The sequence below is a fragment of the Propithecus coquereli genome, unplaced genomic scaffold, assembly GCF_000956105.1.
Source record: "Propithecus coquereli isolate 6110/MARCELLA unplaced genomic scaffold, Pcoq_1.0 Scaffold246, whole genome shotgun sequence".
Lineage (NCBI taxonomy): Eukaryota > Metazoa > Chordata > Mammalia > Primates > Indriidae > Propithecus > Propithecus coquereli.
The window spans coordinates 2421585-2442128 of record NW_012148019.1 but is presented as its reverse complement, the minus strand read 5'-3'; the positions used below and the strand labels follow the sequence as shown (position 1 = coordinate 2442128).

The window sequence follows — 20544 nt, the reverse complement described above, 5'->3', positions numbered from 1 at the left end:
ACAAAGGAGAAAGGTGGTTGCCAAGGACTGAGGCAAAGGGAGAGGGGAGATTAGTGTTCAGTGGGGTATAGAGTTTCAATTTTTCAAGATAAAAAACAAGTTCTAGAGATTTGTTGTACAACAATGTGAATATACTTAACTACTGAACTGTACACTTAACAATGGTTAACACGATAAATTTAACGTTATGTGGTTTTTTTTTTTAACTGCAATAAAAAAAAATCTGAGGTCCCTTCTGGCTACAGAAACTGAGGGACATCATGCAGTCCTGGGATCTGTTACTGTTACCTGTGCTGGGAGGGGCACGGGAGCCCCGTCCCTCTGCTCCAGGGGGAGCCGCTCGGGAAGTGTGCCTGGAGGAGAGCTGCGTTTGGCGCCCCTGCACTTGCGGAGCTCCATCAGGAAGCCCTGTGGCCTCGTCTTAGCAGGCTAGGGGTGCAGGGGCGCAGGGGTAGGGGGTGCGGGGTGGGGTGGGTGCCAGGCAGGGTCTGTAAGGCAGAAGGAGGGGCTGTGGGTTCACCAAGAAACAGAAGAAAGTAGAAGCCTCTATAAGGGCCAGGCTGTCCTGGGGAACATTCTGGGAAGAAAGGAAAAGGCTCCCGGCTGGCCAAGAGCAGCCGCTCGGGGGGATCTGAAGCGACAGAGACCAGACACAAATGCGCAGCACGCCGGCGGCCGTGCGGGGGCCGAACGTGCAGCAGCCGAAGCCGGCTTTGGAGCCGGGAGAAGCCGAGTCCCCCACTCTGTTCCCAGGCCACAGGGGTCTGGAGGGCACTTTCAGTGCTCATTATCACAAGGCCGCTTTTCAAACTGGCACAAGCCTGACCTCAGGGAAGCCGGGCAGCGGTGGGCAGGATGAGACTCAAGTCAAGTCCCTCGTCCCCGACCTCTCCTGGCAAGGGTCCTCCAGGACCCGCGCACGCCAGAGGCAGAAGGCAGATCCGCCGCCGGAGGTGGTGACTTTATCTTGGCCTCTGACAGCGCTTCTGAGGGAAGGCACCTGGGGGGGGGGTGGCAGAAGACCCTCACCTGAGGCTTTGAAAAATGAGCAAATCGTACCGCAGATGTGAGGGGTCGCTGTTTATGTTTATTTCTGGTACTCAGGTTGTCTGTCTGGGAGAGTTTGGTCTGTCCATCCAACACGGACCTATAGGGCCGCACTTGAGTTCTGAGGTGGCTGAGGAAGTACTAGATCCTTCTAGGCAGGGGACTCTGTTCTGTGGGGGAGACTGAGGCCCAGCTTTGGGGCTTCTGTCGTTCCAGGCCAGCAGTTCTGAAACTTTAGTCACGCTCCCCATGCGTGATTCCTGAGCACGGTGGGCACTATGTCCCTTGTCCACCATTCGAGAGCGCAAATCCACAAACACAGAGAGCCATGATTTGAGCAACGGCCTGGAACTAGTTCTGATATTTAAGATAAACAAAAACATCCCCAAAGCTCAGTTCTTTAACCAGTATTATTAACTACCCGCAACACTCCTCACCACGGATCTGAAACCTGGCCCGGAGTCATGGCGCCCGGCTGGCGTCTCCACCGCCTGTGCGGCTCTGCCCAAATGCTCTGAGTGTATCCACGCAGCGCCCACCCCTGCCCCCAGCACTGACTCTCCACATTTCAGGGTCTTCAGGTGGGTGTTGTAAAATGAGAATAAAATCCTAAGCCCTGCAACCACGAGAACGGCCCCCTCTTGGCCAAGGAGATCTCAGAGAAACCTGAAAAACTGAGCTCCCAGCCACGACAGGAAGGGAGGTCCGACACCCCTCGCTAACCCCCTCTTTTGGAGTTTAGACGCGTGAACAAAAAGGAAAACCTCTTAAGGCCCCCAGCGGACTGAATGGACCCCCTCTTGGCCAAGGGGCCCCCAGAAATGCCCTAAAACTGAGCTGCTGGCCACGTAGAAGGGAGGTTGGACGAGCCTCATCATGCCCCTGTCCCTGCTTGGGGACATCCTTTCTAACCACTGGCAGGCTGAGGCCGTGCCAGACAAACCTGCAGGTCCTCCATTCACGCAACAGATCACTGAGTCTGGGTATATGGCTGATAAACAGACTTCCTCATCTTAACTTAAAACACTCCAAGCCTTTAGACAAAGCTTCATGTCTTCAACCAATTACAAATCACAGAGTCTTTAAACCCACCTGTAACCTGTAAGCCCCACCCCACCCCTTTTCAGGCGGAACCAATGTAGCCTTCGACGTATGGATGTACGTGTAACCCCTGCCTCCCTGAAATGTGTAAAACCAAACTGTGACCCAGCCACGGCGAGTCCACCGCTCAAGGTGTCTTGGGCGTGGCTCCGGGCCGTGGTCCTCAAAGTTGGCTCAGAATAAACATCTTTAAATTATTTTAGAGTTTGGCTTCTTGTTCGTTGACAGACAAAACCACTTATCAGCATCAACTTTAACATAGAGATCGTGATACTGACAAAACGGACTCTTTGTGACAATAAGATACCAAATTATAAACAAGACCCAAGGCCATGCCAGACAAGGGTTAAGTCACACCTTACAACCCATAAAATCTAGTTAAACAGGCCTTTTTTTGTTTTGCTGGCATGGTGTCACATGACAGATAACAGAGCCCCTAAGTTAAGCATTCTTTTCTACCGACTCCAAGTTTTAGACAGAGCCTTACTCCTTGAACCAATCACAAATTAAAGAATCCCTAAATCCATTTATGACTCGTTAGCCCCCCTGCTTCAAGATATCCTGCCTTTCTGCCAAAGCAATATATACCTTCCGGGTATTGATATATGTCTTTGCCTGTAACTCCCTGAAACGTAGAAAACTAAACTGTAATCTGACCACTTACTCAAGCTTTCTTGTGTCTGTGTTTTCTCTGGGCCCCAGTCACTCATACTGGCACAGAATAAACCTCTTGAAATGATTTTACCGTTTTTTCTCCATTAGCGGTATGACTATCACAGGCTTCTGCTCAGACTCCCACAGGCGGACACGCAGAGTGACCCTGAGCTCACAGAGTGGCCCCCTGACCAGCAGCATCCCCTGGGAGCTTATTAGAAATGCAGAGTCCTGGGCCCCAGCCCAGACCTGCTGAACCGGGATCCACATGTAACAAGACGCCCAGGTGACCTGTGTGCGTGCTCAAGGCTGAGACGCATGGCATTTGGACCCCCCACCAGGACCACCAGGTGGAGCGGAGTGGCGGCCACTTTGGTGCGTCAAGGAAGGAAGGGGGCCCAACACGGAAGGGGGCTGCTATAATGCATGGAGTACACATAAGTTTGGGGGCACTGAGATGAGCTCTCAGGAGGCATCCACGAATTCCGAGATCCTGTGGCCTTTGTGATTCATTCATGGCCAGATGCTGACAAATAACAACCACGGCTAACAGATACTGAGCCCATCCTGTAAGACAGGCACTACTTTAAATAAAAGTGCTTCTCACATATGGATTTACCAAATTCACACAGCAACCTCTTGAGGTACAGATGGTCAGCATCCCCATTTCATAGATGAGAAGACTGAGGCACAGAGAGGTCGAGGGACTTGCCGCAGGTCACATGGCTGTGTGCCAGAGCTGGGATTTGCACCCAGCCGTGTGCCCAGAGCCCCTGCTACCAGGTGAGCCACCGCCAGAGGGGGCTGGGGGACACTCTCCCCAACACGGGAGTCTCTCTGAAGCAGTGACGCACCTCTGGGGTGACCAGCCACCTGGTTTGGACTGAGGGGATTCCCTGGACGTGAGACATCAAGTGCGAAAACCGGGAGAGTCCCGGGCAAGCTGGCTACTCTACCAATACCCTGCCTCCCGCAGAAGGGTCACAGAAGAGACACTGAAGGAAAGAAAATTATATTTAATAGGAAATCCTGAGGTTCCAGAATGTGAACTGTCAGAACATAGAAGGAGAGTCCCGGCCACCCGTCTCCATCGGAGGAACCCCGACATCTGTCCCCAGCCCTTTAAACAAGCCCCATTCTCTATTGATGGCTCGGTTTCTCCACTCCTGGAAGTGCGTACACTCTTGTCTGCCTCACTGTCTTCCCATCCCTCCGCCCAGGTGTTGGGGGAATAAACTGGAGCCTGTCGCTGGTGCAAGCAGCGTCCTGACAGGAAGAGGGCAGATGAAAGTGCCTGCTGGCGTTTCCCCTGGCGAGGTCACCCCACACCCCCGGGGAGTCTCCGTCAGCTCTGTCATCTGCAGGGCTGCCGGCCAGTTCCGTGACTCTTGTTTCTTCTGAGCCCTGGAGAGATTATTTGATTGTCTCAGCTTTCTACGTAGCCCGAGAGTCATCATGATTTTCCGAATAAAATACAAAGAGCTCATGCAGTGTGTGTGTGCGCGTGTACGTACGTGTGCGATCTTTTAGAAATTATTTTTAAAAGTAGTTCCCCAATCCAAGTTGGATGGGGCTGGCAAGGAAGCCCCAGGACGAAGTCTGACAGAGGGCCAAGGGGAGGAATTCGGTCTCCTCCCCATGAGCTGGAGCAGGGATCCCTCTCTGGGGCCTGTGAGCACCCCAAGTGTGGGAATAAAGGAAAATCTTGAGTCCCTTCCGGGGAAGTTCTGCGCACCTGGCCAGCCCTGAAAAGTGAACAGGCAACTGATGAGCAGGAAGAGGGCAGCAACAGCGGCCCTCCAAGCCAGCCAGAGTCACGGGCGTTCCGTGACCGGTTCCCTGCGGAAACTAAGACATGGCATCTGAGCATGTGTTCTTGAGTGGTTTTCAGAAACCCCCACTGGATGGAAAATGCAGACAAGGGGGAACTGAGGGATTGAACGCCCGCTGCCATTTTTGGTTCTAAATTTCTCCCTGAGGGACCTGGACAGAGCCACACCCATCTTAAGGCTCCTTGCCGCTAATCCGAGAATCTCCAAATCCTATGACCCAGAGGCCCCTGCTTCAGGATATCCTGCCTTTTGGGGCCAGACCAATGTACAACCTGCATGCACCGATTCTCAATTTCGCCTGCAACCTCTGCTTTCCTGAAATGTACACCCCCCCCGCCCCCCGCCTTCAAAAACCCTTGATTGTAAGTCACTGGGGACTTCGGGTCTTAAACATGAGCTCATTCTCCTTGCATGGTACCGTGCAATAAGAAGGTCTCCTCCTCCTCCTCCAATTCTCTGCCTCAGTCTCTCGCTTTGCTGCACTGGGCGAGCAGACTCCAGTTTCATTCCTCAACACACACACCTGGCTGAGTTCTCCCGGAAAGTACCTCTCCTCCGCCAGGGGAAGGTAGTTGTCTTACAGCCATTGCACAAGCAGAAGCATTAGGGTTCCTCTGCCGTTCTGGGGTGGGGTGAAGCCCTCAGTTTCCACATCTGTAAAATGGGACTTGCTATGACCTACCCCCAGAGACTATGTGTCTCCTCTCAAGCTGAGACACAATTCTCCGGAATGTCCTACGATGCCCTTTCTCAGAAGTGACCCCCTTCAAGTCTTTCCCGATCAACCTTGTTAGACTTAGGATTAAAGAATTACAAATTCTTAGATCAGAAAGAGAGTAGGGAAAAGTAGAGTCCATCCCAACTGCCCTCACTGTTCAGAAGAAGAAACTAACCAGTCCGGTGTTTTACAGCCAGCCTCTTTGCTGACAAGGTTTTCCACAAATATTCGATGGCATTGCTCTGTAATCCCGAAGTCGGGATAAATTTTCTTTCCAAGGAAGCTGTTGCAGGAGACCAGGATACGCCGCCCCAAAATATGACCGTAGAGATCAGAATATGCCACGCCAAAATACGCCTCTTTGGCATAATGATTATTTTGAGCTGATTATTTTGAGAAACAGCAGGTACAGGAGAAGCTCTATAAACAGGGAAACTCACGTCCATAAAGGAAATCTCTATTTGTAAGGGTGTTTCCCTTTTTGTACCAGGCAGAGAAGCACGACTAACTCCCAGGAAAGCCGCATCCACGGATAAGGCTCCAGCTTAAAACCTTACCCTCGGGCTTTTCCTGCTCACCTCCCCACGACTGGCCTCTCCCCACACCCTTTTCTCTCCTCTTTAGTTGAAGATGGTGTTTAAGCCCGAATTCTAAGCCACCTCTCTGAGATTTACTCATTTTCCCCTGGTTATCTCATTTCCTGTTAAACTTCTATTTGTTTTCTCTTGCTAATCTGACTTTTGTCACAGGAGGTCCCAGCTAAGAACTCTGCGGGGCAGAGGGAAAATTATTGTTTCCTCTCCTGCCCTGTGAGCTCCTGGGAGACAAGGACCATCGTGTGCTTCTCTTCTAAGCCCCACAGTGGTCTGCACACAGCGGCCCTCATTCCTGTCGCCGGCTGACTGACGCAGAGCTGGAGGAAGGGACGTGAGAGGCTTTCCTGTGTGCAGCGAGGAAGATGACCAAGGAGATGAGAGAACTGAACTGAAGCTTCACTCGACTTCTACTCGCTGACCTGCCAGCCAGCCCTGAGCATGCCTAAGTCAACAGCACACCCACGGGGAAACGCCTCTTCATCTGATACGGTCTGGAAAAGAAAAGAAAGCCTCTCTCTCACAAATGGTCCGAGAAGCTGTGTCGTCAGGGCCTCCTCCTCTGTGTCCCCAGAGCATGAATGATACAGGCAAACCACTAGGACATGGTGGGGCCTTGGTGACCTGTGAGAACAGCAGACGCCGAGCTCGGTGCACGGGGACACAGCCAGGCTGACACCCGACCCACACACTCGGCCTGACCCCAACTCTCACCAGCCCTAGAAAAACAGCCCTCCTGACGTTCACGCCCATTGCAGCCATATATTTGCAAACCCTGGGTGGGAAACAGAAAGAATGGCTGAACGCTTGCGACACATTCGTTTGTGGCAACCGTGAGATAGGTTTCTAACGTGATTATCTCTCCCTGCCTTGACATGATTCTGTGACCTTTTAACATCATTCTTTCCCCTGTTCATCCATCCATCCATCCAACAAGAGCCTTCGGCATCTGCTTCCTGCCAAAATCAACAGGACTTTTTCCAAGCTTAAAATCCCCCGCCTTTAAGCAGCGTCCATCAAGCAGGGAAACGGAGAGGTGGGTGGTGTTCGGGCAGAAACAGCTGTGTTGAAACCCCAGCTCTGTTATTTACTAGTCATTGATTCTCCCCGAGTCTCGCGTTAACGGCTCTAAAACGCGAAAAGTTCCTCACAGAACCGCCACGGAGGGAAGGGGAGAGAGTGGAGCTACGCTCGGGGCTGCACTCAACGGGCATCAGCGATCGCCAGTGCAAAGACAGCGACCTCACCCAGTTTGCTCCTGGACGCTCTCGTCTGCGAGCCCCTCACCCACCCGCCAACACCGGCTTTCGAGTTCATTCTGCCTCCCAGGACAGTGCCCTTGGAGCTTTCGTCCTCTGGTGAGCCAGCCCTGCCTTTGTTCTGACGGACGGGCTGCACTATTTTGGGAACGTGGTCTGTATCAAAGTCAGCTGTGAAGCTCCCGGGCCTTCTGGGAGGATAAATACATAAAGCCCAGTTAATAAATAAACACGCAGACATCAAGGCTACCAGCTGTCGTAGTAACAAGACTTTATGCTTTCCTGGCTCCTGTCATCTTCGGGACTGAAAGCACTTAATGAATCAGTCTCGCTTGCAGGCCTCCTGGAGAGAACCACGGCTGCGTCCACACTGTGCAGCCAGAGGTCGATCGTGTCTCTGCACGCTGCCAGCCAGATCCCTAGGGCAGCTCTGCTGGTTGCTTATCATAAAAGCAATAATTGCGTTTTAGAAAATTTAAAAATTACATACGTCAAAGATAAAATTAAAATTCTCTATAGCTCTGTCCACTTGGAGATAAGCACGGTTCACATTTTGTTACACCCTCACTCCCACCCAGACACTTACTGGGATTATACTGTGTTCCTGCTGTTTTATAATTAGTAATATTCGCAGCTATCTTTTCAGGTAAAATATGTTTCTACATCATTTTAAGGTGGCTGTTTGTTTACTAAAGAAATTCCCTATTATTAAGCATTCCAGTGGATATGAATTATGTTAATCGTATGAACAATCTCGCGTTTTCTCCTTTCACGATTTAGGGAACAGCGTGAGTGTCGGCAGGTGGCACGGAAGGGCGTGGCGGGTTTGTAAAAGCACACGTCACGCGGTGTGCCAGGAGTGGAGCTGGGCACGGCCACCCTGGAGCCGGACTGTGGGGGGCCTGTGGGACACAGAGAGGGCTGAAGCAGTTACAGACTTTAGAAAGTGGCCCCTGGCAGCAAGAGGGGACGCACCGGGGGAGACCAGGCTGGGCGCTGGAGACCCCATGCCGTCTGCTCCTGCTTCCACCACGCTGCCAGCTGCTCCTTGAGGCACAAAGGTGGCACTCGCTGGCAGGATCTGGCCTGTCTAACTCCTCCAGCCACCTCTCCCACCTGCCCCTGCCCTGGGCTTCATGCTTCTGCCCTGCCATGCTGTTGGCGTCCTCTGGGCCTTTGCTGGGTTGTGCAGACCTGGCGTGCCGGCTGCCCGCACTTCACTTGGTCAACTGAATTTTAAAAATCTTTTTAGGTGTCACCTTCTCCAGTTTTCCCTGACTGTCCCCCTTCCCCCAGGCCAGATTAAACTTCCAACACATCATGCTTCTGGAGTCATGGCACCTCTATGCTCTGTGATCATTTTGTGTCTTCTCTCTACTAGATTTTGAGCTGCTTCAAAATCAGTGTCTTATACACTGGGCGTACAATGGGCACTCAATAAATGCTACTAAATAAAGGTGGTCCCCGAACTAGTACTGCCAACCCTTGAGTATGACCGAAATACATGAGGCATTAGGAACGAGCAAGGCAAATGCCAAATCCATCCATGTCTCTCCATCTCCACTGCTGCGCTCCAGGCTACCCCCAGTCCCTTGCCTGGACCACTGCAACCAATTCCCAACCGACTGCCACTCAGCACACAGATGATCTTAAAACGTTAATCTGCACCCATCACTTCCCTACTTAAAACACCGCACAAACATTAGGATTAGTCTTAGAGCATCATGGCTTGGAAGGCCCTAAATAATCTAGCCTATCTCCCCAGGCTCCTCTAACACCCCTTCTGCTTTTGGTCCCCATACTCCAGCCAGTGAGCCCTCTTTCTGCTCTTCAGACAACCCAAGCCCTTTCTTCTCTTGCCAGGAATGTTCAGTCCCCCATTCCTCACATGACTGGCTCCTTCTCAGCCCTTAGGTCTCTGCTAAGTGTCACTTCATCCACGAGGCCTCGCTTCATAATCAAACCTAAAGTCTCCTTTCATTCTCTATCACGGTAGCCTGCGTGTTTTCTCCAGAGCATCTTTATACTATGTAACTGTATTTTTATTTTCGTGACCATTTGTCTGATAACACTTTCTATCCTCTTATTGGGGGGGGGGGGGATTTCGCCCACGAGGGCGCAATTGGTAATACTGGAGCATGTTTTTGGTTGTCGTGGTGGGGGTGTGCTACTGGCGTGTAGGCAAAGAGGTCAGGGATGCTGCCAGATGTCCTGCAATACACAGGACAGCGCCCACAACAGTTATTGACCCAAGATGTCACGAGTGACAAGGTTGAGAAACCAGGCTGTGGTAAGTTCCACAAAGGCAGGGACCTTGGCTGCCTTGTTCACCAGTGTCGTGCTAGAGACATGTCAGTGCTCGATGTGTAGCTGAAAGGGAAAACAGGTAGATGGATGCAGGGGTGTCATTAACACTATTTAACAGCCGGCAGGGCACGTCACGACCGCTCAGAGAGGCTGACTGCGGCACCGCAGCTGGGAAAGGAGGCCTCTGCCATGCCAGGAGCTGCGCTTTTGGCTGCTGGACTGTCGGGGAGTCTGGGGTCCTAAGCAAGGGGCTGAGGCAGCCCCAGGGGAGGAGGATTCAAGGAGCTCCAGGAAGTGCCCGTTTGCCGTCTGGTGGGAGAGAATGTAAAAATTTCAACAGCTGCGTGACCCCACCAGCTGCTAAAAGTCAGTCCTGGATGGACAGATGGACAAACAAGGCCAGGAACACGGATAAGGAGCCAGTGAGTTGGAGGAAGGAAGGGACCTATTTCCAGCGTATGCGTGGACAGAGCAGCTCCGTGCCCTTCACACCTATCAGACTCACCTCATTGTGTTTTGGGCACAGCTAGAGGCTCTTTCTCACTTTGCGACATAATCATTACAACATTTATCTTATCAGATTAATATCATGAGGGAAAGAATCATTTCTATTCATCTATGTCTCAGCCCCAAGTGCAGGCCTGGCTCAAAGCTGGCTTCCGCAGATATCATGAAAAGAATGGAGGAACGAGTTCCAAAGTCCTCTGCGTACAGGCGAGGTCAGAGGAGGTTGGGCTCTTGAATTAATCAAACCTCTTTTCTCTTCACCCTGGCCCAGTGCCCTGCTCATATGATTAAATCCCCTAATAGAATCTGCCCTGGCTAAGCACCACATACAAATCCCTCAGCACCAAGTAGCAGAAAGGCTTCCAGGTGCTTAGAGAAGAGCTGGCGTTCAGAGATGGGCGGTGAGACAGGTGGTAGATGGAGAGGCTTCTGAGGGACCAGCTACCGGGGAGAACTGGTGAATACTTTACATTAAAACCAATCATGTTTTCAGCATTGTGCAAGCCACTGACGGTAAGGACAAAAGTTAAAATAATAGCCCACATTTGTTGGTCACTTTCTATGTGCCTGCCAGCCACAACTCTGTGGGGTAGGTATCATTGTCACTCCTATTAACAGGTGAGAAAATGGGCTCAATGTCACAAAGCTAACGAGTGTTTCGATATTAACATCTTTATCATCTTTTCCTAGTTTCCTCACCCTTTCTTTCTTTTTTTTCTTTTTGGAGACAGAGTCTCACTCTGTTGCTGGGGCTAGAGTGCCGTGGCATCAGCTCAGCTCACAGCAACCTCAAACTCCTGGCTCAAGTGATTCTCCTGCCTCAGCCTCCCAAGTAGCTGGGACTACAGGCATGCGCCACCATGCCCAGCTAGCTTTTTTTCCATTTTTAGTTGCCTGGTTAATTTATATTGTTTTTAGTAGAGATGGAGTCTCACTCTTGCTGAGGCTGGTCTAGAACTCCTGACCTCAAGCAATCCTCCTGCCTCGGCCTCCCAGAGTATTAGGGTTTACAGATGTGAGCCACTGCTCCTGGCCCAATTTCATTTTTTTGCATGTGGATATTCAGTTTTCCTAACAGTGTCTGTTGAAGAGACTATCCTTTCCTCATTGTGTATTCTTGGCATTCTTGTGAAAGACCAGTTGACTGTATGTGTGTGGATTTATTTCTGAGCTCTCTATTCTGTTACATTGCTCTATATGTTGTCTGTCTTTTTGCCAGTACCATACTATTTTAATTATTGTAGTTTTGTAATATATTTTGAAATAAGGAAGTGTAGTGCCTCTAGCTTTGCTCTTCTTTTTCCGGACTTCGGCTGTTTGAGGTCTTTTGTGGTTCCAAATGAATTTTAGAATTGTTTTTTCTATTTCTGTAAAAAATGCCATTGGGATTTTTATAGGGATTGCATTGAATCTGTAGATTGCTTTGGGCAGTATGGACATTTTAACAATATTAAGTCTTCCAATCTGTGAACATGGGATGTCTTTCCATTTGTTTATGTCTCCTTTAATTTTTTTCATTAATGTTTTGTAGTTTTCAGAATATAAGTCTATTACTTCCTTAGTTAAATTCATTCTTAAGGTTTTTTTTGTTCTATTAAATGAATTTTTTTCTAATATCATTTCCAGATAGTTCATTGTTGATGTATACAAATGCAACTGATTTCTGCATGTTGATTTTGTATCCTGCAATTTTATTGAAGTTGCTTATTAGTTCTAATGGGTTTTTTGTGGACTCCTTAGGGTTTTCTATATATGTCATCTATAAATAGGGACAATTTTACTCCTTCGTTTCTGATTTGAGTGCCTTTTCTTTCTTTTTGTTTTTTTTTCCTTGCCTAATTGCTCTGGCTAGAACTTTCGTTCTATGTTGAGTAGAAGTGGCAAGAGTGGCCTTATTCCTGATCTTAAGAGGAAAAGCTTTCAATTTTTCCCCACGGAGTTTGATGTTAGCTGTGGGCTTTCTACTGGCTTTTAAAGGTGCTCAATTCTCTCTCATTAAAACAGAATCAAACTCCCTTCTCTAACTCATACAGCCAAACCTCTGGAAATGCTTATTTATATGTGCATTCTCTATTTCTCACCTTCCACTTTTTCCTCCACCAACTACACCTGGTTTTTGCCCTTCACATCACTGAAGCTCTTGCTTATACTATTTATGCTCTCCATTTTCTAAAGCCAATTTAGGTCCTCATCTTCACTGACTCCTCAGTAGCACCTGCTTTCTCTTCTCTTCTTCAAGAAACACTCTGCTCTTGGCTTTTGTGACATTTCCACCTCTTGATTTTTCTCCTCCCTCTCTGGTTCACCCTTCTCTGTCTCCTTTTCACAACCATGCTCCTCTACTTGAGGTTTAATTCCAGGCTTTCTCTCTAAGCCTATCCTCTCTCCCTACGCAGTCTCATCCATGCCATGGTTTCAATTACCCTCTAGATGTAGATGACTCACAGAGGCATATCTCCTGCCCAAACCTCTCCTCCAAACTCCTATCTGTATATCCACCTGCCCTCTCAAGCCATCCATGTAGATGGTTCACAGTCTCTGTAAGTACACCCTGGCTGAGATTCACTTAGGACGTTTGCCCCGAAGCCTAGTCTTCTGAGGCTGTCTCCTGTCTCAGGCAATGGTACTGCTATCCACTGGGACAAAGCTGGAACCCTACTGCTCATCCCCAACACCCTTCTCTCACCTAAACCATCACTTCCTCTCCATTTTACCCTCTGGACCCTCTCTAATCTATTTCTCTCCATCTCCACTGCAAACTCCCCAGCCTAAACAACTGTCACTCTTTGCCTGGACTACTTCAAAAGTTTCCCAACAGCTTTCCCTGATCTCTTCCTGACCACCTCAAATATACTGTCCAACTATACAGCCAGAGTTATCTTTTTGAAACAGAAAATCCGTCACTCTCCTAAGTACTTCAGTGACTACCCATTGCTGCAGAAAAAACATCAAAATCCTTAATGTGGCTGGTGTTCTAACCCCTTCCTACCACTTCTGCTCACCTTGTATGAGTCTCCCTCTCACTCTATGAACCCCAGCTCCACTGGCCTTCAGCACCTCAAAATGCCTTATTCATTCTAGCCATGGTCTTTTCCCATTCCAGGAATATCCTCTTCCAGCTCCCAAACTCCCCTCACCTCCTTAGCTCCTTTGAGTTTCAGCTCAATCACTTCCTCAGGATGATTTCCCAGCTCGTCCCTGAATGGCCCCAGACTTTAAACACTCTTATAATCCCATATACCTCCACTTTATAGCTTTTGGCACAGTGTTTCTTTATATTTGTTTTGGGATAAATTTGTTTACCCTGAATGACCTCAAGCTTCTTGAGGGCTGGGATTTTGACTGTTTTTCCTCCCTAACCCCAACATTGTAACTATCCCCAGTGACATTCAATAAATACTTGCCCACATCTGGAAAATGCAATCCTCACTTTTCAACCCCAGCCCTAGCTAGCTTCTGGCCTCATTACTCCACTGATATATTGTCCTTGCTAAAGTCATCAACCACCTTTGAACCGCCCAAACTGCGTTTCTGTGGAGCTCCGGCGTTCTACCAGCGGGACTGAGAGTTTCCTGTGCTAAAACAGAACCCTGGTAGTCTTCCCCCAATTCACAGAAAAATAAATAAGCTGAAAGGATATTTCCAATTTAAAGCTTTTGTTTCATAAAGTTTTGTTAACACTTGGCACCTGCTACTCCATGTCTGTGGTAGAATCTAGTATAAGATACCCTCTAATTTTAATAGCTCAAAATATATTTTCATTCATTTTAATATTGCATGGTATTCTCCAAAGAACACCATGATTTCCAAGGGTTTCATGACATGAACAAATTTTTGAGACCCATTGGCCAAACCCAAAGAAATAGTTTTAGTCCTCTAATTTGTTCTCTTGGTGGTATCTGATACTGTTTATCACGTTTATTCATTCTAGCAACCGGTACTTATTGAGCACATATTATGTTTTCCCACAGCCCATTGTCCCTGCTTTTATTAAATGGCATTTACCACCTTCTCTTGTGATCTCTTCCAGGTACTGTGAGCCCCTGGAGGATACTGGGACCACGGCTTTTCCTTTTCTCTCTCCACACTCAGCCCAGCACTTGGGCCAGGCACACAGACCATGTTTGCTGAATGCAGGAGCGAATGAATGAGTAAACAATGAACAAAATGGTGCAGCAGAATGTGACTCCTCGGCACCAGTGCTCTCACTCCCATGCTCTGCCGCCTCCCCACCGAAAAAGCCATAGCGACCCAGTAGCTTGCTACAACAGAAATGTTGATGTCACATATCTAAAATGCCATCCGTCATTTTAAAAGGCAAAATAAATCTGACACAAGCTTATTATAGTTTTATAGGTCTTGTGGGATTCACTTCTAATATCTCATTCTAACCCATCATCGATCCCTGTTGATTTTACCATACACACAAAATCATAGTAATTAACTATTAATACTTTATGGGGATATGAGCAGTTTCATTCTATAAGTACTTAAAAATGCCACGTATTATGTCTGTGGCTGAGGTTGCATAAATAATGAATTACCAATACTAATGTTTCTTTGAATATTCCAAATTCTATGGTAACCCTGTGCCTTTGCCCAGGCTGTTCTGAGGTCTGCCCCTTCTCCTGGGCTTGTCTATCAAAACCACACTTTATCTTCAAGGCCCAGTACAAGAACCACCTCCTCTAAGAAGAACTTAGTGATCTCTCAGAATTACCTGGGCCAGCGTCGCATTCACGGTAGTCACTCTGCACCTGGTGGCATGCCGCCCGTACCTCGACTTAGTGTTTGCTTCTTCAGTCTGCAGAGTCCTGTTAGTGACGTGAACGTTTCTCTCCCAACACTGCCTGTGGGCAACCTGAGCCTGGGGACCATGCCTTGCTCATCTTTCTGCCTTCTCAGTGCCTTGCATAATAGACATTTTCTGAATTCAATTTAGTTAAACCGGTCATCCTGTTACTAGTATGCTATGTAAACATCTTTTTTTTTTTTTTTTTTGGTCATAAGGTGACTTTTCTTTTCTTTCTTTCTTTTTTTTTTAAATAGTGGGGCTATCTGACTTTGCCCCTCCTAGCTGGGTTCCGGCAGCCTTGGTTGAGAGCCCAGTCCAGCTTCTTGCTCCCACCCCTGTGAGCAACAGCATCAGGTTAAAAAAAAAAAAAAAAAAGCAGCTGCCTTAAGTGTTCCAGAATTTATTTGGGGAAAAAATTCAAGCTGTTTCTTTTTGAAGTAGAATGGGAGTCAGAGGTGAACCCTGACGACGAGCTGGCCAACGAGCTGCGTGGGAGGAGGTTTGCAAAGAGAGGCTCTCAGCTCTCAGGCTATTTCTTCTAAACAGCAGACAGACTCCCAGCACAGATCTGGGGCTCGGGGCACCCCTGCTGACCCTTCTCCTTGGGTGCAGACACAGGGCCTCACGAGCCCATCTTCACAGCCTTCTATACCACTAGCATCTGGACCAAAGCACTGACAGCCCCTCCTCCTCCTCCCTTCCCTGGGGAACATCACATACTCAGTCTGCTCAGCCCCGGCCCTAATGCGCACACAGAGATAGAAATAGGAGAAATGGAAATCCAAACCCAGAACTGGTGCTTTGTCCCCGAACCACGCCTTGTACAAGTCTGTACATACTGCAAAGATTTCAGCTCACCTATCAAAACATGTAGTACTCAGCCACATGCTGCCATGACCCAGACGGGGTCTGTAAGCCCCCATGGGATGCTACTGTGCCTGTGTTGAGCTTACTGTGTAGAGAATGGAAACGTCAGTGAGGGAAGAGCAGAAAGACGTGTTACTTGATGGCAAAGAGCCTGGGCTCTCACATACATTCAAATCCAAGAGATTAAATGAGACGGTGCAGGCATCAGCATCAACAGCAACAACCTTCCTCCTCCTCTGGGGCAACACAGCCCTAGACCCCAGAATGCTTTTCAAATCTTTCTTTCAAGTGTATCTCTCTTCTCCTTTTTGAGGTCCAAATGCAACACCAGAAATAGACCTCCTACTGACCTTTTGCCCTCTCTGATGCCCAATCACAGAGTCCTCTCCCTCCCTTACTCAGTGTTATCTAGTCGCTGACACTTTATCCTGTACAGGGGAACATTAGGGCAATGAAAAGAGACATGGTTTCTATTTCTGCATGTTGTTTGCAAGGCTGGATGATCATCTCTTGCCTACCCAGCTCAGAGAGCCTGCTGTCCAAAGACACCTTTCCAAGTACAACTTGGCATATTTCAAAGGAATTCTGGATGGCCCAGATACTCTGGGCATTATGTGGTCTCACAGTCCTTTAACTTTTAATCCAAAGGGAACCTCTCAGGCGACCTGAAGGGGCTGGGGTGTGTCACCCCACACTGTTAAGCCAAAGAAGTGTTTGAGGGAACACGTCAGGCACAGGGCAGAGAAAGAGGATTTTTAAATAGTTAACGTATTCCCATGGTTCAAAATTCAAAAGGTTTTACAGGCCATGTTTCCTGGAGGCAACAGATATTATTAGGTTATGTGTCTGTAGCTGTGCATATACACGTAAACATCTTGCAATTTTCCTCCTTCTTCCTCTTTAATAACACAAACAGTAGCATATTATAAACACTCTATGCATGTCGTTTTTTCCACTTAGCCACACATCTCGGAAATCATTCCACATCCATTACATAGTAAATTTCCTCATTCTTTTTCTATGAATGAATAGGATGGCATTTGACTATCTGGAAGTACCATATTTAACAAGTCCCCCTTTGATAAGCATGTAGGTTGTTCTTTCAAACAATGCTATGATGCACATATGTCTCTGTGCCTGTATGCAAGTATAATAGTAAGTGAAATTCCTAAAATGCAATCACTGAGTTAGATGGCATGGGCATTTCTAATTTTGACGGGTGTTCTCAAAACACCCTTCAAAGAATTTATACCAATTTACTCTCCCACAAACAATATATGAAAGTGCCTGTTCTTCTAGAACCTAATCAATAGTTTATCAATCTTTTTGATGTTTGCTAATTGAAAGGGAAATAAGTATGTTACTGTAGTTTGCACTTTACATGTTAAAGAAATCAATCCTTTGTGTATGAATTAAGCCCCTCAGTCCCAGAGCGAATCAAGAGCATCCAGTTTTACCAGACCAGCACATTCTTGCAATCTAGTGAGGTCACAAACACCTCTTGAGTCTACAAAGAACAGCCTTTAATCATGATGGTTCTCAATTTTCAGCTACTGTGTGCATCTGTTCTTGGTGGGAAGAGAGTGGCCCTATGGAAGGATCAGGGACTTTGGAACCAGAGAGACCTGGGCTCCAAGCACTTGCTCTGCCACTTACTAGCTCTATGGTCTTAGGAAATTATTTAGCCTCCCCAAATTCAGTCTCGTCACATGAAAATTGGGGATAATACTGATTTTGCAAGGTCTTGTGTCTGGCACATAGAAGGTACTTAATAAACGGCAGCAACTTTCATTAGTGTTAATAATCACCAGGCTAGATTCTAAGCCTCAGTGCATTTTTCACAATTAACAAACCCTGACATGGCCCAGCCACAGTCAAATGGCTCTTGTGTTATATGGCCACCAGAAGATTCCCAAATCCTCCTCTAATCCACCTCTGCCTTTTCCCAGAGTTTTCAGATCACTAAAACCCCACCCCGGGCTCTGGGTGAGAGCTGGCCTGTCCGTGTGCCAGGCGCCTGTTGCCAGATGATGTTTGTACTCAGGCACTCCCTGGACTAAGCAGTGTTCGTTTCCAATTACAGATGGGCAAGCTGGAGAAAAAACAGATCCTCCTGGGCAAACAGGAGGGACTTGCTCTCATCAGCGCCAGTCCACCTCGCCTTGCCTTTCCAGAACGCTCTTTCTGATGAGGTCTCTCGCTCTGGCAGGAATGCTAGTGATGTCCACAACTAGGGTTTCTAGCTGCACGTGGGACCCTCCTGACACCACCTCAAATGACTTCAGAGGCTGTTCCCATTCAGAGACGGTCCTGATTGCACACGCCCGGACGACAGAGATCACAGCCACGCTCCTCGCCCGTGCGGGGAGCTGCGAGGAGGGGCAGCTGCCGATCTGCCCAGTGCCCCCGCCGAACCCCCAGAGCCCCATCTCCTGTCCGGATGCCAACTTGCCCCCTGTCTCTATACGCCGGTTCAGACCCTCCTTCCACAGGCGCTGGCACCGCCCTAGAAGTCGAGAAATTGTCACCGTTTTCAGAGAATGCACCTTTGCTCTTTGTCCCCCGCGTTTAGTCTGCAGAAAGGGGCGGGATGCGAATGTCTGCACACCGAGTGCTTTATCAGTACAGAAAGCGGCTGCCTTTCCCCTCCAGACTCCAAACCCCAGTGAACGTCCCGCAAAACCATTCAGCCCGGGGGCCCGAGGCCCCGCTGGGTGTCGTCTCTCGCTCGGTGTGAACGCGGGTCCGGCCCAGACGCTGGAGGACCAAGCGGGGCGCAGAGATCCGACCCCACAGACGCCAGCCCCTGCCGGCCACACGGCGGCCTCCTCGGACCGGCCCCGGGCCCGCCTGCGAGAGCCCCACTTCCCGGCCGGGTCCCCGGCCAGGCCGAGGCGGGCACGGGGTGGGGGAGGGTCCACAGCCCGGCAGACTGGAAACGACGGCGGCAGAAAGCGCCTCGGCCTGCGGGCCGGGTATCTGCACACGCCCCCGTCCCGCCGCCGGGTCGGGCCTGACCGGAAGAGCCGACTCCCAGGGCCCGCAGTTCCGCCCCGAGAAGAGGAGCCCCCTAGTGTGGCAGAAAGCGCAGGCGGCGTGTGGAGCCCGAGGGCGCTGACGGGGGCACAGATCCCCTCCCAGCCGCCTCCGGCGTCCCGGAGGACCGAGGCAGCCACCCTTCCTCCCGGACGCCGCGCCCCGCACTCTGCCCGCCCCGCCCGGCACACTCGCGACCGGGCCGGAGCGGCGGAATGCCGGCCTCGTCCCGACGCCGCTTCGTGCTGCGCCCAGTTCTCAGAGCCCAGCGCGGAGCAGGGGCGTCGGCGCGGCCCGGCGGCGCAGAGCCCTCCCGGGCAGGGTGCGGGACGCGGGCTCGGGGCCTCGGGAGCGAGTGGGCAGTAGCCCGAGCCAAGTCCTGTTTCTCCGCCCCTCAGGCAGGCAGTCGGCCCCGGCTGTCCCGGCCCCGAACTCGCTGGCCGAGATGCCCGTTCCCACAGGCCCTGCCGCCTGGATGCCCACCGCGCTGCGCGAAAGCACATCTGCCCTCTTTGTTTCGTAAAACTTCGGCAATATCGCCAATAAGCCGAGCCAGGTCGCAAGGCTGCCGCGAGTCGCCTGCACGAGCCTGGACGCCCAGACCGACGGCGGCATCGGCCCCGCGGCGCCCGCACCCACCCCCGGGTCTCCGGCCCGCCCCGGCCCCGGCGCGCGCAGCGTCGCCTGCTCAGGTCGTCGGCTGGACCCGGGCGGTCGCGGGCGCCAAGGCGCAGCCGCCCGTCCGTGTGAGGTCCGGGAGGGGAGAAGGCGCGGCGCAGCGGTCGGTGAGGACAAGCTGAGGAGAGCGGCTGTCGCGCGCCCGGGGACAGGGTCCGGCACCAAGGAGCGGGCACCGCCACGCGAGGCCTGGCCCGGAGGCCGGAGAGGTACCCCGCGCCGCCGCGCCCCTCGGGGCGAGAGGTTCCCGGAGTGGGGCGGGAGAGCCGAGCGCTGCCCCAGACCCCGCTGGGAGCCGCTCCAGTCGGGGCAGCGGGGGGCAGAGGGAGGCGGCCCCGGGCCGCGCTTACCCGAGTGTTGAGGTGTCCTCGAAAGTGCTCCGCGGCCACCCGGCGCCCCGCCGCTCTCCCGCCTCCGCGCGGAGGAGCGCCCGGCCGGTTACGGCGGCTCCGCGCGGGCGGCGGCTCGGCGTCCGGCTCCCACCGGGTCTGCGCGTCCCGGCGCCCGCGGCTGGGGCGGCGCACGTGAGGCTCCTGTGCCCTCCGCGGCGCTCGGAGCACTGGCCCCGCACCGAGCGTGGCGCCTCATCGCCCCTCCAGGTGGCCGAGGCTGGGGGCAGGTACCGAGCGACCTGATTGGCGCTGGCCGGCGTCCTGGGAGAATCCCCCACTAGAGAGGCTGCTTGCACGAGGACGAAGGGAAGGGAGGAAACGGCGCGGCTGGCGCCTTCCAAAGACCCTTCCCTCGGCTCCGCGGCCTTTTAGCCTAAGAATCGCAAACGCGGGAGTCGGGCGCCCCAGGCGCGCCTCGGCACGTAGGGCTCTGCGTGCTGCGGCCCCGGCCGGCACGGAAAATCGGAGAGAACGAGTCTTAGGAGCCAGGGTGTGTCGCTGTCCTCTGCCAAGCGACTGCCCCGAGAGCCTCCCATTTCCGGCCCGCACGGGTCCCTGGAAATCCAGTGAGACCTGGATGTCCCCGCTTTTGAGGGGCGCCTCGTGCCCGCGGCAGGTCGGGATAGGACTCGGCGTGTCGTGAGGGTTGTGACAGCGGGATCTGGCGGGAAAAGGCAGGAAGGGAGAAGCGACGCCTCGACACGAGGAGCAACGTTAACGGTGCTGCAGATTTCTGCGTTAAAATCACCTTCTGTTAA

At 51.1% G+C, this 20544-nt stretch overlaps 1 protein-coding gene across 1 annotated transcript in view; it reads right to left on the bottom strand.

Annotated features, from left to right (window-relative positions):
• The window catches only part of FAM163A (family with sequence similarity 163, member A), a 53545-nt gene extending 33454 nt beyond the window's left edge, over positions 1 to 20091 (bottom strand). Inside the window, exon 1 of the mRNA XM_012646533.1 lies at positions 19837 to 20091. The gene's annotated coding sequence lies outside the window, so the exon portion shown is untranslated. The remainder of the gene's footprint in view (positions 1 to 19836) is intronic.
• Between the last annotated feature and the right edge of the window lie 453 nt (positions 20092 to 20544).